Source organism: Camellia sinensis, chromosome 7, assembly GCF_055761805.1.
Source record: "Camellia sinensis isolate YWXY chromosome 7, ASM5576180v1, whole genome shotgun sequence".
Taxonomy (NCBI): Eukaryota; Viridiplantae; Streptophyta; class Magnoliopsida; order Ericales; family Theaceae; genus Camellia; species Camellia sinensis.
Genome location: NC_138967.1, coordinates 190,984,014 through 190,996,388, shown reverse-complemented (window position 1 = coordinate 190,996,388; position 12,375 = coordinate 190,984,014). Strand labels below are relative to the sequence as shown.

The following is a 12,375-nucleotide window of genomic DNA, read 5'->3' as shown; positions in this document are numbered from 1 at the left end:
ATTGGAAACTATTCTCTCTCACACCTCTTCCTCTTTCTCTTCCCACCACACATCTTTTTTTCACCAAACTTTCTCTCTCTAGAAGTTTAAGTAATCTCTGGTAGTGATTTTCTCTGACAGAATACAACCCCGCTGAGAGGGGGTGATTTGTACCATCTGGCTCAATGTTTTCCTTTTCTCTCTCTACATAGCTCCAAGGTAAAAGGCTAAATCCTCACATTTTTTTTACTCCCCCTTTTGTTATTATTCCATTGGGTTTGTTATTGTTCAATATTTGCCTCCATTCTCTCTAATCTAGAAAGCTCTCTGCTGGTTTTTTTTTTTTTTTTTTTAAGAGGGTGTGTGAATCTAGGGTTTTATTTGGGTTTTGGATTTTGGATTTTGATATGATAATTAATCTTTGCCCCTCTCTCTCTCTCTCCCTCTCACTTTTTTCCTCTCTTTTATTTGGATTTGTTTTTCTTTTTTCTTATTTGTTACTAGCACAGAATTCTGAATAGCAAAATTCTTGGACAGAATTACCAGCACAGAATTATTTCTTTTTATTAGATTTTGTTTCTACAAAAATAGGATGAAATTATATCGCCTTTTTAAAAAAAATGAGTTGGGTATGAGTGTTTACTATTATAAGTAAGAAATGTGTTTGGCACTTTACATTGCCTTTTTAATACTTTGGCTCTCTATTCAATCTTTTTGTAAGCAGATTAGTTTTGGTTGAAGCTAACTTCTATGGTTGAATAAAAGAAGCATTGACATTGTTCTAGATGTTTTTAGGGCAACAATTGAGTTGTGTTGAACTGCAGCAATCTAAACTAATTGAATTTTTTTATTTTTTATTTTTTATTTTTTTAGTTTTTTAATTTTTTTTTTATAGTTTGTATAGTCTTTGGATTTGGGTTTGAACTTGCAAAATTTCATCAATATGGTGAATTAATTGTCTATTTGTTGCTGAGAAAGTGGCGCAAAAGTAAAAAAAGTTAAATTTTGGTTACTGTCATTCCTAGATTTTGCTTAAAAATCTATTATGATTGTATTTTGTCAAATTTAATATTTTTTTATTTGGTTTTGTACTCAATAACAAGGGTTTCACACACCATTAATCAACCTTTGTTCAAGCATCATTAATCTATCTCATTATATTTTTTCTACTTTTTCTTTAAGCACCATTATCTTTAATGTATCTCTTTATATTTTTCCTACTCTATCTTTAAGCACCATTAATCAACCTTTGTAATGGCGTTGATGGCAGCAATGGAGTAGACTAAGGTTGTGGGTATTCGTTTTGGCCTTGCTGGCTCTGTTTCAGTGTCTTGGTCTTGCTAGCTCTTTTCAAGGATATCCCAAATAGTTATTTTAATTAGTTAGTTATGTTGGAGATGTTGAAACCATGGAAAAAGCTACTGGAAACTTTAATTAATTAGTTTTGTTAATTAATTAGTTAATTTCCTCCTGTTGATTTGTATTAGATTTGTATTAAATCAGTTTCGATTGCTAGATTTGTTTTAAATCAGTTTCTAAAGTCATCATTAATTAATTTATTTATTTTTTGAACAACCCATTAATCTATCTATTTAAGCACCATTATGTTTTCTGCCATACGATGCAGCGATTTTGATGGCGACAATGGAGCAGACTAAGGTTGTGGGTATTCAGTGTTTGCGTATTCAATGTTTGTTCAATGAGATCCCAAAAAGATATTTTAATTAGTTAGTTTTATTAAAACACTGGGGAAAGTTGCTGTAAACTTTAATTGGTTTTGTTGATTTATTAGTTAGTTTCGTTGCTAAAATTGTGATCAGTTTGAACTATTGTCACAACCTAAACCCACCCCTATAGGTTTAGTGTCATAACCGGCCAGCAATCTTTGGATTACCAAAGGCCTCTGAACAAAATAACATATAACCAAAGGGCTACGGAAGCAAATATACAAAATATAACGTCCATTGAGCTGTGTAGACATACATGAGACAAAATAATTTTAAACTTTATAAGCATACATATGACGTCACATAGATACAGTAATTATACGTTAACCTATGTACAGATAATTAAAAACAAATTGTTCATAAAACAAAAGAGAGAACGAAGTTTTGAACTTTCAAAAAGACATGGCCACAAGACTTGACTCGATCTGGAATCTTCTCGGGAGGCACAAAAGGTAGTAGACAAAACGGAATTTTAGGCCTTCAACTTTGGCCCTGATTACGTGCCTGCTCACCTATATACATAATATAAATAGTGAGCAGAGCCCAGTGAATAATAACAGAGTAAAGGGTTTAGATAAATAATGCCCATCACAATTTAACTTCAAATCTCTTACTGAACAGAAACATGATCATGCTTATATACAGAAATAGAATCATAGTCACATTCTTATCTTAAATGGTGTATCCATTAGAATTAAAACATAACTTTTTGGTCAAGCTTATTTAGTTCCACATTGGAACCTCCGGTACCAGGTAACATATCTCATACATGAGCTGCGGTATTGTTTTCCTCGGGCGAAGGCCTTATGACCATAAACCACAGTATTATGTCTCCTAGGTGAGGGCCTCTGCTAAGGATACCACATAACACTTCTAGGAAATGGATCATCATTCATGTAATCACATATTAGCCTTCATATCATTCGACAACGGTTCTCATCATATCATAAAGTACAAAAAGTATTTCATATCAAACATAGCTTTACTAAGCTATTACTCATAGATAATTTTGCAGATAGCTTGGCAGCAAACCAATGGATTATCCGCTTACGGCACGTGACCTACACCAATCATAACAGATACATACACTGTAACGCATACTTAATTTGTACATGACTTATTTCACTTGTTCTTTGTGTTTCTTCTTCTTATCCTCATTAGGGTGTCCTAATCTTGGCCTAGGAATGCCTAAGATGCAATGAGGATGCCAAAATGCATTGAAAAACACTTGGTTAAATTTATGAAAACAGGGTCCCTGCTCGAGCGTAGGTTTCTTCGCTCGAGCGGACATGAAAAATGTGAGTGGTCGCTTGAGCGTAACTTCCTTCGCTCGAGCGGTCTGCAAACTTGGCAAAAGTACTGGTTGTGTGAAATTCCCGCTCAACCGTTACTCGAGCGGAAGACTGAGTAAAAAGGGTTCTCGCTCGAGCGTCACTTTGGTCGCTCGAGCGACCTGCAAAATTTCGAAAAACTTTTGAGAGCTCAATTTTCACGCTCGAGCAACACTTTTCTCGCTCGAGCGGACAGTGTGAATTTTGGAATTTCCAGAACTACTTTTAAACTTCAAAGCCCAAATTCAAAACCACAAATCATATTCTTTTGGGCCAAAACTCAAGAAAACTTGTCTAAACTTTAAAAATATTGAGAATCAAAGATCATTTCATGAAATCAAAGTCCAAAAGTATGTCAATTGTTCAAAAATTCAATTTGAAATGTGAGAACATGAGGTGAACATAACATGCATGTACTCATTTGAGTTCATAGCTCCCAAAACATGATCAAATGGAACACTTAGGTCATAATCATGATGAAGTCCTTGACCAATACCAAAATATGGGCATGCATGTGGAAGTTCTTGAGTAACAACTTACAAATCTTAGTGAATTATGCATGCATGGTTGAATTCTTTCTATGTTCATCTTCTTTAGCTTAAATCATAACTTGAATCTTTATATTCTTTTGAATTCTTACATTAGTCCTCTTAAATACATAACCAAAGGGTTGAATTCTTACCTTAGTTCTCCAATCTAGCTCCAAACAGTGGATTCACTAAAGTCCCATACCAAACCTTTAAACCAAAAGCTAATTCCTTTCACTCTCCAGTATTTCTTTTGTTTGATCACAATTCTCACCCTCTCTCTCACTCTCTACGTTTTTTAGCTCAAAGGGTGAGGAAAGGAAGTGTAAAATATATACAAAATGGTGGTGGTGGCTTTATGTGGACTTAGGAAAATTAATTAAGTTAAATTAAGAACAATTAAGTGAAATCATTTATTCTAATTATTTAGTACCAAATCGAATTTCAATTGAACATACTATAAAATTCTAAAAATTCTAACTAACACATAATTTAAGTCAATTTTGCGATCGGATGCCGATAACGCCTTCGATTTACAGAACAAAATAGAAATTCAAATAGATATGTCTATGATTGTAAACACCCCATTTTTAACCGACCTTAAGACTCAGACATCATCGTTTGTGCACTCGATGATCGCGCATGTTTGTGCTTGTTTTGACCGCCCGAAGGTCTCGGTTGAGTGCCTTGTCTTTGAGCCTCTTAAAACTTTGTGTTTTGGCCTTGTTTTTGGGCCAAACCTTGATCCCTCTTGCCTAGGGGAGGGGAAGGCCTTGTCGGCCACTTTTCTCCCTTGTAGGCCACTTGAAGTGGTCGGTCGGCTAGGAGAGCTGGCCGGTCGGCCGGCCACCTTAAGTGGCCGACGACCAATTTTCTCATTTTTTAGATATTTTTAGATCTTTTGAGCCAGCTGTTGCTCACTAAGGCTCATCCTCCATACATGTGTATGGAGGGATGAAGCAAGCTTTTTGCTTGCTTGTTCTATACAAGGAGAGCTTCCTCACCCTATTTCAGGGTTACAAAATTTCAGAACTGAAATTGTTCTCTCTCTCTCTTTCTCTCTCTCTCTCTCTCTCTCTCTCTCTCTCTATCTATCTATATATATATATATATATATATTGTGCTATATTGTGCTTAGAAATGAGTTTTCTTCATATATTTGCAAAGAGACCTTTAGCCAAACACCACCACCTTGGAGCTGAGGTTCTTGAAGGCTTGTTTGGAGCTCAAAAAGCTGATTTTGGCTCAGAAGTTGCTTGTTTAGCTGCTATGCTTCAAGGGTAAGCATTTACCCCTCTTAAGCTTGTTTTTGTATACTAGTTTGGACCACCTTTGCATGTTGTTTTGGCCCAGTTGTCAATTACAAAAACTTCTATTTTTAAGTGTTAAAAATGGTTGTTTGAGGCCCTTTTGGAGTTAGGGGTGATCCACTCTCCCTGTAGCTTTATTTGCTAAGCTTTGTGCCATCCTTTAAAGCTTTTAAAACAATTCTTTTTTGGCTTTTCTACCACTAAAACTCAGAGGTTTTTCAGTGGTAAAAAGTTGGTTTTGAGGGCCAAAATGGGGGGAGGGGTGGTCCCCCCTCCTCATATCTTGTTTGCATGTATTATTGGCCTAGTAGTTGAGCATGTTTTTGGCCTTATCTTAACATGTTATAACTCTGCTTTGGGCTGGTTGGAGCACATCTTGCTTGCTTCTTACACTTGTAGTGTAATCATGCTTGCTAGCCTAGCTTACTTGATGTTGTAGCCTATTATTCTAGCATGCGTTGGCTCCATTCCAGTATGTTTTTGGCCTTTCTTTGACATGTTTAAGCTCTGTTTTGAGTGGTCTTGGTCCCTTGAGACTTGCTTTGTATAGCTATGGTGTAGTTAGCTTCACTAGTTTCGTGCTTTAGGCCTTTTGACATGCTTTATTTGAGTTATTTGCATGATATGACATCATTTAGCATGTGATTTCAGAGCATATTCCGCTATCGCACTCTCACATATATCACTCTTTAAATGCTTTTAAGAACTGTGCCCTATGCCTTGCTTGAGAGCCAATTTGTGTGCATGATTTTCTTGCCTTTTAAGCTTCAATCTCAGCATGATTTAGCCTTTGTTTTGGCATGTTTTAACTCTGTTTTGAGTTGGTTTGGCCCTTTGAGGCTTGTGTTGCAAGGTTGTGGTACAACCTCTTTCATTAGCTTAAGGAGTTAAGCTTTTAAACATGCATTACATGGATTGTTTGCATAATTTAAGTCATTTTGTATGTTATTTCAGTGCTGAAATGTGTGTCATTGCACTCCATTATTTTAATCTTTCATTCATTTTGAAAGTGGTCTTAAGCCCCTTGATGGCTTGAATATGGAATTGAGCTTCGCATGCCTAGTGGTTTTAATCCTTCCTTGAGGGTTTATACTAATCAACAACATTGAACCTCTTTTATGTTCAAGGCACTTGTGGCTTAGGCCATCTTTCCAATTAGAGGACCTTTCACGTTGAACTTAACCGGTTAATGGACTAATTGGTAAGCTCAAATGTGTAAACAAGAATTGAACCAAGTAAAACTTGTATAAGATAAGCATATATGAGGCATTGCACGTGTTTGGATCAGATGTTAATCCAAACACAAGAAATGTGAGACGTTTCATACTCAAAGTGATAAAACATGTCGCATTTCTTGGTCGCCAACACCCTTGATCATGCATGATGGGGTGGAGGCACTTTGAGTCTTATGCACGCATTCATTAAGCTTGTACAAGCTTGGTTCTTCGGCCGTCATGCATTGAGATGCTTGATTGGTGGCTTGAGAGCCAAGTACCACACTCCTTTGAGCTGGAGACATGATGAGGACGGTGGTAGTACACACATTTCTTGCCAAATACATTGTCTTGGCTCTGTTGCTCTCTGTTGCAGCAAAAGCAAAATTCTGGAAAGAGAGGTGGCTGGTCGGCCACTTGCAGCAACTGACCGACCACTTGCACTAGCCGGCCAGCCAGTTGAGGTAGCGTACCGACCAGTTGAGATGGCTAGCCGGCCACCTGCAGGGAAAATTGTCCAAAGTGTTCCTGTGTTGGGGCAGATGCAATCTGGAAGTTCATATGATGTTCTGAGATCACCACGAGTGCAAACAGAGGTAACTTATGGCAAGACAATGCATTTTCGGGCGAAACAAACCGAGCATGCATGTCTCCCTCCCTCTCGAGGCCATTTTACTGCTTTACTTAGCTAGTTAATTTACCGGTTTTATAATTAATTAGTTAATGTGCTTAGCTAATTTAATTGTTTTGTAATATCTTAATTAGCTTAGCGTAGCTAGTTATCCAATTTCAATGTGTTGTAATTAATTAGTTAAGAATAGTTAATTAGTTAGTTTGTAATAATTAGCTTAGCTTAGCTGATTCATTCAGACCCTCCTACGAGAGGGCATATTGTTGTAATAAGGGTGCGCGTGTGTGTGCATGTCTTCTAACCCCACTTCTTTCTCCCTTTTACTTAACCGCTTTCGATGGTTAGTTTTAGGGCATTTTTTTTTTCAATTAGCATACATTATGCTTTGCATGTTTGCATCATTCATTTGTATTACATGCACCGGGCTCGGCACATCATTCAAACTGCATTGTATTTCAATATACCTCTTTGAATACGTGTCTCAATTGTCACATTCATATGCCATCTTAGATAGCCGAGCCTTTTATTTGCATTATTGCATGTGTTGCATTAGGCATTCTGTATAGTTAGGATCATGCATATTTCTAACTAGCTTTTGTTTTGGCTTGGAGTACACTGTAAGTGTTACGCTTTAGCATACTTGCATGAGTGTGAGTGTTGCCATGCTTAGCATGCTTGCCATGAGGCTATTTGCTTAAGTGCTTAACTGCTTGAATGCCTGTGGGTGAAAGCTTTGTTGCCTGAATTGGGACAATTCAATAAATGCGAGTTTTAAGCCCACTTTGAGAAGTGGCAAAATCATGTTTTTTAAGCCCACTTGAGGGTGGCAAATCCGCACTTTAGCCTACTTGCGAGTAGCACTTTCAAACCATTTTCGAAAACAAACATGAGTCGATTTGTTCCAATTCTTGCGATTTAGCCTATACTTGTATGTGTGCGCCACATAGTAAAGTTAGCTAATAATCAAAATAAGAACACATGAGGTTTATAAAATAACATATCATGGTAGTAGAGGCCGATCTTTGATCGGACGAGCGGGGGTGCTCATTTCAGAACCTTCCTCTCTCGTACCCAAGTTTCCGAGTCGAGGCAACTTTGGTGATGACGAACACGTGGCTTTTGGCACGAGTCAGGGTTTCCTAAATTTCCTAAAAATAAAATATTTAGGTGGCGACTCTGTAATCTGGCAAAGCAATCCATGTTTGGCGCTTTTTATTCAAAATTGATTTTTCAAAATGATTTGCCGGATTTGGACTCTGTGGTGTTTATCAGTCTCACATTGCAGTTTGTGAGATTAGATTTAAAACCGTGACAGGAGTCTGAACTATAGTAAGACCAATTCGCGCCCTCTCCGAAAGCAGGGCGCGCAAAGGAAGTCGGGTCTACAACGATGAACAAATAAAAATACAAATAATGCAACACATATGGAATTAATTCAAAATCTGATCTTAATAACTTATTAAGCATATTAAATCATGGATTAACGTTAACCTTGGGTTGGGGTTATTACAACTATACTTTAGTTTTGTTTCGTTTCGTTTGATGCTAAACATTAGTTTTGTTTTTTATTTTTTGCAATATTTGTTGGTAATAGGGTGCTTGGCTTCCATTGTAGGTTTAATGTTGTTGTTTCAGCTCATTCCTCTCATCTTCCTCATTGTTTTCACCTCCTCACCATGGGTTTGAGACCACTTCAGCTTTCTCTTCGATGTAGTCATTATAGCCCATTCTAAAGTCTCAACCGTCACAGTCTTCACCATGGGTTTGTGGTGATTGCGAAACAACAATTGAGACTTGATACAAAGTGCTGATGGACGACTAAAGCACTTAAAGCAATTTCGAGACCACAATTCAATGGGTATCCTTCATCACAATCTATGGTCTCTTTCTTATTCTATCTCTACATTTGTGCAAACATTTTTCAATAATTATTCCTAAATTCTAATTTTTATTCATGTCGTTAATTAGAATAACACCGATTGGCTCCAACATTTGCAAATCGAGAATTAAATTCTTATTAAAGCAGCCACACCCTGCAATGTATTTGGCTGGATTATAAAGAACTTCCAGCCATCAAGCAAGTTAGTAATTTTGCTATTATTATTAGTTTGTTTTACACAGCATTTGTTTAGTAATTTATTATACATACCATTTATTTTGTTATACATAGCCATCAAGCAAGTTAAGTAATTTGTTATACATAGCATTTGTTTTGTTGTCATTGGTATATGTCTGAATGAAGGTTACAATTACAGTCAATAGTGCTTCAAGAAGAGAAAACACAGGTTTAATTGCTTTATTACATTTATGTTATGGATTCTTACAATTTGTATTTGAAGGTTTGCCTTTGTGGTGTACTAAATAACTATGTATATATTTGGATTGGTTGATTGGCAAAACTATTTTATTTGTTTGACTTAATTGCATTTCCATTTTTGTTTTTTGTTTTTAATTTGCTTAATAGGCTCACATTCGAAAGCATGAGGAAGAAGTAAAACTTTTTCAAAACCTATCGCATCCAAACATTAAGGTAAGTATCTGATTTGTATTCTTATTTAAGCAATGGTTGTTCATTCTGATTGTCTAACTTTTTTTTTTGGTTGGTTGTCTTCCTTGACTCTACAAGTCTACGAATTAATCATCAATCATGCTTGCTATTGAGTTAAAAAGTTGAATAAATTTTGAAGCAATGGTTTAATCTTTTCTTACAATTATCATACTTTGGGTATCAATTAGGGATTGATTAGGTATCAATTAGGGATTGATTAGGTATCAATTAGGCCACTTACAGCTAGGGATTGATTAGGTCTCTGATACATATAGCAGGAAGTTTCGATTGGGCCTCTGGCTTTCTCTTAAGACACGAATTATTGTCTTTTATTAATGATTTCAATTGGATGTCTGATATTGTCTTGAGGGTTTCAAGGATGCTCTATGTCCAAAGAGGTGTAAGGTTTGAGCCCTCTTGAAGTTTTGTTACAGGTTGGAGCACAACCCACTATTTCACTCTATTTTTCTCTGTGATTTGTTTGTTTTTCTTTGTGATTTGTATATAGCAGGAAAACCTTGATCATGTACATTTTTGTTATTGGTTAAATTCATTCCCAACTTTCTTCCCAAAACAAAGAGAACTTTTAGATATTACTACAAAACTTTCTAATTACTTTGATCATGTGGATTTTTGGTTGGGAATGAGATTAATTTGAATTATGTTAGGAAGGTTTTTCTTCAATTGATTGATATTTGTTTCTCTCACTTTTTTTTTTCTATCTGTATCTCTTTGGGGAACATGTACGCGTGTTTAGCTAATATTTGTTTGGGTTCAAGAATTTGCTTACATTAATTATCTAGAAATTACCTGAATATTCTACTAGGTAGTTTCAATTATATTCTTAGCATTAAAATTTGATGTTATCTGCCACTTTAACATTTAACAAAAAGTGCATCACTAAATTTGTCTTTCTTGGGTTAGTAAAAATCCCGGTGGTATAATTCCAAAAGGAAGCATTATGCATATGATTTTTTGCTTCTTTTTTTTTTTTTTTTTTTGTAATTTTTTAAAAAAACTTATATTAGTAGCCATGCCTATGAGCTTTATATCTTAATAAATACTATTCAATAATAATTTTTTGGCACTTCAATTTCCCATGGGATTGAATTGTGGAGGTGCTAATATGACTTTTTTCTTTCTTTTTATTTTTTTTTATTATTTTATTTTTTTTCCCCTAGGAACATTGCTTGAGATTGACATAGTTATGATTATTTTTTTTTAAAAGACATATTTATGAAAATGTCTATGTTACGGATGTGTTGTATAATATTCGTAGGTGTGTTTGGATCGTGGATTTTGATAGGATTATGAAGAGAAAGAGTAAAAGAATTAGTAAAATGTGAATGGAATATAAACTAAATTATTTCTCTATTTTTCTTTCCCTTTCCAAATCCCTATTCATGATCCAAACACAACGTCAGCATTAAAAGAAAGTAGGAATGCAATTCCAAGCTTGATAAAATATTCAAATGAATGTTATCTTTTGTTGTCTATTTTGACATGTGTAAGTCGTGGGTATTACACTTTAATTCCATTTGTTTTTGTTAAGAAACACACTAGATTATATAATTTATTGTTTGGTAATTTCTTAATTATTAGAAAATTTATTTTAATCTAATTTGTTGGCCCTTTTGCAGTTAGAGTAGTAGAGTTTATTGTTTGTTTTCTCACATGACAATGGACATAACTAAGATGAAGGATGCGTCAAGTCCATGGAGGGAGTGTTGGTGAACATAGTTCTAAAGCGAGACAGCTTTATATGACAATGTCACTTGAGCTAAATTGTCTACTGGTCACATATAGGAGATGGTTTTGAATTGGTTATCTGTTTTCAATGTTAATTAACTCTCAGTTACATCAATCTAATAAATTTTGTTATTATGTTACTTTTATTAGGTTTATTTTTTTGTTTTACTTTGTGTCCATTTTTTTAACATAGCGAGCTTGAATGTGCTACAAGTGTTAAGAGTATGAGATAATGTGCTATTTCAGTGCTTGAGTTATTTATCTTTTAAGGTTCACTTGGCAGTTTCAGACAGTTCTCAACTTTATTCATATAGTTTTATTAGAGAGCTTGGATGTATTGCAAGAAGTTATTTATTGCATAGTTAGCTGTGCTATTAATTAAGAAGGCACCGTTAATTAGTTTTGCTAGCAATGTTCAATTTAGGAGTATTGTAGGCATGAGTAATTTTCTATTTTGTCATTTTAATTTGTCAATTTGTTAGGAGGCTAAAGGAATTTTTTACCCTTTATCACTATTTGTGTATGGACAATTTCACTAGGTGGTATTTTTAGGCAAGTATTTTTAGGCACGAGTCATCCACTATGTAACGCCCTCAAAATAATAACATTAAACCCATCAAATAAGACATGCATTGACATATGAACTAGCCACATTCTTTTATTCATTAGAGTCTCATTACATAAGTATTACATGTTAACATCAAAACAAAATGCCCTACGGGCTTACAGCTCTCCAAGTTAACACTTGGTTACAACAAAAGAGTACTAACTCGTTTACACATTAAGCCCTTGGCTTGAAGTTACATGTAATACATCAAAAGTAAAACGACAAAACATGTCCGCCTCTAGCCTCCCAAGCTATGTCCTTGGAGGTGGCATGCTACCTGTACCTGAAAATGATATTCCCATTTAGGGTGAGCCACAGCCCAGTAGAAATACACTAAACCAACCATGGACAATGACTAAAACATTAGCAATTGATAGATGGCTAACACTGATACATTCACATAAATCACATTTTATGTCATACGACTTAAGAGTCCAAGTTACTTTTCATTTTTCCCTTTTTCAACAGATAAGCATGTTAGCTCTATCATCATTTCCACAGATATGAATAAAAATTATATCCCACATTCAGATAAGCATATAAGCTATATCCACATTCTCAACAGATATGTATAACAACAATATCCCACATTCACAGATAAACATATAAGCTATATCCACATTCTCAACAGATATGTATAACAACAATATCCCACATTCACAGATAAGCATATAAGCTATATCCACACTTCTCTAGACAAGCATATGAGCTGTATCTACGGAGTTCATCCCCTATCTTCTCCCAACACTAAC

At 35.3% G+C, this 12,375-nt stretch overlaps 1 long non-coding RNA gene across 2 annotated transcripts; it reads left to right on the top strand.

Annotated features, from left to right (window-relative positions):
• Positions 1 to 11,155, top strand: LOC114302457 (uncharacterized). 2 transcript variants are annotated; one of them, XR_003643393.2, is made up of 4 exons: positions 1 to 198; positions 8,335 to 8,599; positions 8,688 to 9,249; positions 10,908 to 11,155. It is a non-coding gene; the product is annotated as an uncharacterized LOC114302457 (long non-coding RNA). The 2 variants fall into 2 exon arrangements; XR_014336625.1 differs by having other exon boundaries at positions 8,335 to 9,249.
• The last annotated feature ends 1,220 nt before the right edge of the window (positions 11,156 to 12,375 follow it).